This window comes from Camelus ferus, chromosome 3, assembly GCF_009834535.1.
Source record: "Camelus ferus isolate YT-003-E chromosome 3, BCGSAC_Cfer_1.0, whole genome shotgun sequence".
Lineage (NCBI taxonomy): Eukaryota > Metazoa > Chordata > Mammalia > Artiodactyla > Camelidae > Camelus > Camelus ferus.
The window spans coordinates 78,897,245-78,903,569 of NC_045698.1; the positions used below are offsets into that span (position 1 = coordinate 78,897,245).

General features: G+C 37.7%; 1 non-coding gene across 1 annotated transcript; it reads right to left on the reverse strand.

The window, feature by feature from the left end:
• Window positions 1-208: 208 nt before the first annotated feature.
• Window positions 209-281, reverse strand: TRNAT-AGU. The gene has a single exon. It is a non-coding gene; the product is annotated as a tRNA-Thr (tRNA).
• Window positions 282-6,325: the final 6,044 nt, after the last annotated feature.

Below are 6,325 nucleotides of genomic sequence, written 5' to 3' on the forward strand. Positions count from 1 at the left end.
AGGATCATTTGTTATTGCCTGAGAAGTTCCTGCCCAAGAAATGACTAGTTATGAATATGCACATCAAATAAGTTAAACTTCTGAGTATTTACTGGAACACCAATAATAATTTTTTTCTATTCTTTTTTTTTCTAATAACTTAGTTTTACTTTATTTTATTTCGAGGGGGGCAGGTAATTAGGTTTACTTATTTATTTATTTATTTCAAAGGAGGTACTGGGGATTGAACCCAGGACCTCATGCATACTAAGCATGTGCTCTACCATTTGAGCTATACCTTCCCCCACCTCCATTTATTTTTTTAATTGAACTATGGTTGATTTACAATGGTGTATTAGTTCTATGTGTATAGCAAAGTGATTCAGTTATATATATATTCAGCCCTCTTCCCCTCCTTTCCCCTTTTAAATTTGTTTTCTATGTCTGTGAGTCTGTTTCTGTTTTGTAAATAAGTTCATTTGTTTCATTTTTTTAGATTTCACATATAAGTGATATCATATACTTGTCTTTCTCTATCTGACTTATTTCACTTAGTATGATAATCTCTGGGTCTATCCAGGTTGCTGCAAATGGCATTAATCATAACAATACTTCGGTTTTTGTTTTAAATCCTAATGTCCCTAAGTAGCTCTGTCCTCTTCTCAGACTTCTCCGATGCTCCCAGAATGACAAAGGCCAAAGAGCCCATAAGTAATTGTCTGCATTTAAGAAGAATCCCAGGAAAGCCTTTTACTTCTACTATTTTTCAAACTGCCAACAAACTCCCTGAGCACACAGTAATGGCTCTGAGTCTCTTCCTTTATACGAGGCCATCCTGAGCACATGTTCTCCAAGGAAACCCTTGCTTTCTCTGCATTTCAGGCCATTTCCCTGCTTGCCTATCAGCAGAAGTGAGAGCTGTCTGATATTCCTGGCCCTGCAATAAGGGTCAGGAAGGAACCACATATAAACTGAAGCATTCAGTACAAAAGATCCACTCTGGTGCCTAGATGATCTCTATTCACTGTTTACACTTAATCAAATATAATTATCCATCTTTTTCTTTCTCTTCCTTCTTTAGATGGCATTAGTCAGAGTACAGTGTCCATAGCAGGGACATTAAAAATCTCCTTCCTCTCTGTAGTCTAGATTATGCCATATTGAACTGACAAAGTATTGGGAGACAACTAGCAGACAGACCCAAAGAAAACATGAGAGTGTGGAGACTTAAAATACATCCTCTACAAAGAACCAGGGAATGCACCAGGGGCACTGGGTCTGGAGAAGCGAGTCTGATTGTCTTTATGTGGGTCAAGACGCCGGTGTGTTCTTTGTAGTTTTTTATCTGTTCAGGTTGTTGGTGGCAAGAAGTAGAAACTAACAGGTTCGCCGTAAAAAGAAGGGAAAGAGGAGGGAGAAAAGGAAGAGAAAGAAGAGGGAGAAAAAACTGAAGTGAAACCAGAAGAAAAAAAATCAATTACTGAAAAGATAGGAGGTAGTTCAAAGAACAGAAGGAAAGCATGCCTTCTGGACTCAGCAGCAGTGCGGAACAGGGCAGACCAGGGACCTAAGCAGGGGTTGTGGTCAACAGGGCAATGGAGCTCCTACTTCTCTTCTCCTTGTTTCACATCCTCAACAATCAGCGTTCCTTGGGCCCACCTTGTGGCACCTCTTGGCCACTGGATGGTGGAGAGGCTTGGCTGGCAGTCCCCACCAGTCTGCCTGAGGAGGAAACAAGTTAGTCCCCAGAGGAAAAACCTGGTGCAGTTTCCAAAGGAAGGGAGAAGGAATCTTGAAAGTCTAAATCAGCTGTTCAAAGGTAATCCACAGACCAGCAGCAGCACCTAGGAACATGACAGAAATGCAAATTCTCTGGCAGAACTTCAGACCTACTGGATTAGAATGTCTGGGGATGGGCCCCAGGAATGTGCATTGTAACAATTTCTTAAACGTGTCAAAGTTGAGAAGCACTGGTCTGAAATATCAGATGCTAATCCAGGCTCCAGAGTGCATAAATAGGACAAACAGAATGAAAGTTAAAAAAATAGATTTTAGACAGAAATAAGGAAGAAAATATCTAAGTGTCATAATAAGTGCAGTAGCCCAAGGAACCAAGGAGCTCCCTATTGGAGGAACCAATTGGAACGTTGAAGAAGAGACAACATCAAATGATCTTTAAAGTCCCTTCTAATCCTGAAGATTTTGACCCTGACTAACTTTAAATATCTACCGATCTATAATTATGAAATAAAATCCTTCTAGAGAGACAACAACTTCTCTTTGAACTATCTGTGAATAGAGACACTCTATCCACCCAAAGAAAGCACAGAAGAACTTGTAGTCCCATCTCTTAGTGGCAGAGAGGACTTTTCTGTCCTGATGTTTGCAGCTGCCTTGGCCACAGTTAGACTTCCCCAGGGAGAAGGTGAACATTTGTTAGGCAGGCTGAGAAAAAGCCTGGACTCTGGGGCTTTTCCCAGTGGGCAAAAGATACATCAGCTGCTAGTCCTACTAAAAGTTCTCTTGTGGTCCAGCATTCGGTGATTTACTTCATCAGATCCACAAGATTGTTCAAATTGTGAGCTGAATCTTAGAACCCAAAATCCAAGCCAAACCAAAACAATAAATATTTATTGGCCTGAAAAAGAAAAACAAATAAAAATGATCACATACCAACATCACTATGCACTCTTTTTGGATTGGACTAGCATTTCTCCCAACCAAAAATTATTCTGGAGAATATAAAAAAGAAATAAGCATTTCTCTTTTATCTCTATGCTATGAGGATGACTTGTAGAATATTTTCCAAACTTAGTTGGGAAATCCTTTTTCACAGAAATAACATGTTCCTTCAAAACAGACTCTAAATCATTTGATTAGAGTGACCTTTTATCAAAAGCAAAACCAATCTTGATGTTTCCTATTCTCTCAACATGGTTAGCATCGTTTCCAAGCTCTGAAGAGATTTGTTTCCCCTTGCTTCTACTTAAATCCAATGATACAGGAAAGCAGTAAAATGCCACTGACAAAACAGCTGTCCAAGTCTTAGTTCTTATGGAAGGGAAATTTTCACTCATAAAGTAGTTTTATCTTCATTTAGACCCATAAATGTACACACTGACTGGGAGGGGAAGACTGTGAGTTTCCCAAGTTTGTTCATAAATGTTCTGAATGAAGACGTGTGAAGAGTCAGTGATGGGATGTAAAAGGCCTTCCCAGAAGCTTGCCTGCTTCAGCTTTTTTATTCTTGACAGGCACACGATGTTGTAAACACCTAAGTGCCAGCTTTATTGCTCCTCTACCAAAAACAAGTCCTGAGTCAAGTTTAAATTCTGTTTGGTAAGCATACAATCATTCAATTTTACAAGGCACAGGTCTTACTTAAAACTATGGTGGAATGTTTAAATGGGGGGAGGGGAACCTAATGATATATAAAATAATTGGAGATAAATCATTTCAGTTAATTTTTTTTTTCAGAGAAGAGTTAATCCTTATTTTTTTTCTTTGACTGTTTTATTATCTTTCTTTCCAACTAGCTTTCTTTCCCATAAAAAGGGATGGCAATTTTATTTTTTAAGTAGCGACAAAGGGTTTTATACATTTAACATCTCGGAAAGTAAACAAGTTAATTAATTCAGTCAGCACAGTATCAACCGATGCAGGCCATTCTCTTTACTGATTCCAGAATTAGGTCTCCAAGCACTGGTTGGATTAGGTCACTCCCACTGTCCATCTGTCACTGTCCATCAAGTCCATGAGAAAATTCAAACACAGTTGTGTAGCATTCAAGGGCTTCTTTTACAATCTGGCCCCATGCAACTTCTTGATTCCTCCTTTGCCATCCCCTTCTCCCCACACACAATTTACTGGGTATGCTTGAGGCCTAGAGGGAAGGCAGTATGAGTGGAATAGAGTAAGAACAGGTTCAATGGCCTGAGATAATTAATGTCAGACACCAAGCCCCGGATCCAGGAAGTTCAGAAAACACCAAGCAGGATAAATGCCAAGAAAAATACACCTAGGCATATGATATTCAAACTTCAGAAATCAAAGATTAAAGAAAAACACCTTTACTTAGACAGGAGCAAAGATAAGAATTGCATCCAACTTTTCTTCAGAAATCACACAAGCAAGAGAGTGGAATGAAATATTTAACATGCTGACAGAAAAAAAAAAAAAAAAACCCACTAATCTAGACTTCTGTATCCAGAGAAATTATTCTTCAAAAGTTCAGGAGAAATAAAGATTTTCTCTGACAATAAAATTGTTATAGCAGCACAAACTGACTGAGCAAGAGGTTAACATCCACTAAAATTCCTACAACTCAACAAAAACAAAAACCCAATTAAAAAAATGGGCAAAGGACTTGAACAAAAATTTCCCAGAGATTAATAAATGGTCAATAAGCACATGAAAAGATGCTCAGTATCACTAATCATTAGGGAAATGCAAGTCAAAACCACAATGAGATACCACCTCATACCCATTAGGAAGGCTACTATCAAAAAGAAAAGAACAAGTGTTGGTGAGGATGTGGATAAATTGGAAACCTTGTGAAGCATTGTTGGTGCACACAAAAAAATTGTACAGACACTACAGAAAACAGTATGGCACCTCCTCAAAAAATTTTAACATGCAATTTGACTTTTGTAGATATGCTCAAAAGCACTGAAATCAGGGATTAGGGGAGATATTTTTGCACCCATATTCACAAACAAAAAGTGGAGGCAACCCAAGCATCCATCAACAGATAAATAGATGAGATATGTGATATGTACATACAACAGAATATTATTCAGCCTTAACAAGGGGGAAAATTCTGACACATACTACAACATGGGATGAACCTTGAAGACACTATGCCAAGTGAATGAAAATGAAAAATACTGTATTATTCCACTTATACGAAAGTACCTGGAGTAACCAAGCTCATCAAGACAGTAAGTAGAATGGTGGCTGCCTGGGCCTGAGGGGAGAGGGGAATGGGGAGTTTTCGTTTAATGTGCAGAGTTTCAGTTTCACAAGATGAGCAGAATTCTGTGGATGGATGGCAGTAATAGCAGCACAACAATGTAAATATACGCAATGCCACTGAAGAGTACACTTAAAAATGGCTTAAATGGTCAATTTCATATTATGTATATTTTATCACTATCCAAAATACTCAAAAGTAAATGTGTAAAGTTAAACATGTATCAAGACAAATTTTTTATATATAGAATGATTTAAATTATGTAAAATAAAAAAATTAAAATTCTAGGGAAAAATATTAACAGTTAATCTTCTTGAGTAGATTTATGGTTTCTTTAAAAATTCCATTTACATACTTTCTAAATGGTTTCTAATACATATGTATTACCTTTATAGTAAAACAAAGTAACAGAAAAATTATGTAACTAAGGGACTGTACACTTAACAGAAACATATATTCAATATAAGGCAGAAACTGAGGAATCAGTAATGCTTCCAGAGAGCTAAAGGCCAGTGAGGAAAACAATGTGGATATTAACCTGAAATTGATGAGGTAACTAAAAAATCAGTCTATGTGTTTGAGCTACATGTCTATAAACAGAAACATCATTCTGGTTTTAATGAGAATTCCAGACATATTAAAATCAGGGGCAGAGGGAATAAACCAAGGTCTTGACAACACTTGGGTTGTTGTAGTTAAGAAAACTCAAGACTGACTGCCCGAAAAGGTACCATTTTTTTCTTTCCTTTTATTTTAAAGAAAGCCTGTACCTTTACCATCACAATGTTTCTAGGAAGTCGTTAAAGTGATAGGAGGGGAACTATACTTAGCAGCCTTGGACCTCCAGCAGTGCATCAGCAAACTCATCACTTATTATGAAATGCCAGAGAATCAGCAAGAGAAAAATGATTCAATGAAGAAAAAGGAAGCCAGAACTGACCAACAGGAAGGTGAGCTGTTAGAGTCAGAGACAATCTTCTCAAGGTACGTAAGGGCACTAAACCATTTGAAATTGGGCTAGGAAAACAAAACAAATTACTTTTTTAATAGCTGGGAAGCAATTTAAGACAGCTTGAGTAATAGCAAAGTCAATATTTCCTTCTGTATTTATAAATTTAAGCTCCTGTACCAGGCAGGAGAACTGGCTGGCTGACTGTTATAGAACAGATTATCCTTAGACACGCTAGCTTAGAGGAGGGCTCTGGCAAACTGTTATGGATAAATTCCTTTTCAAGGGGGAGAGACAAGGCAAGGAAGCACTTCCAAATCTCTAAGGTCTGTCCTTACTATCTATCAACATTTTCAATATGCTCAACTTTGACCAAGCAACTCTACTAGGAATACATCTTAAAGACATTCTTGTATTAGTAAATG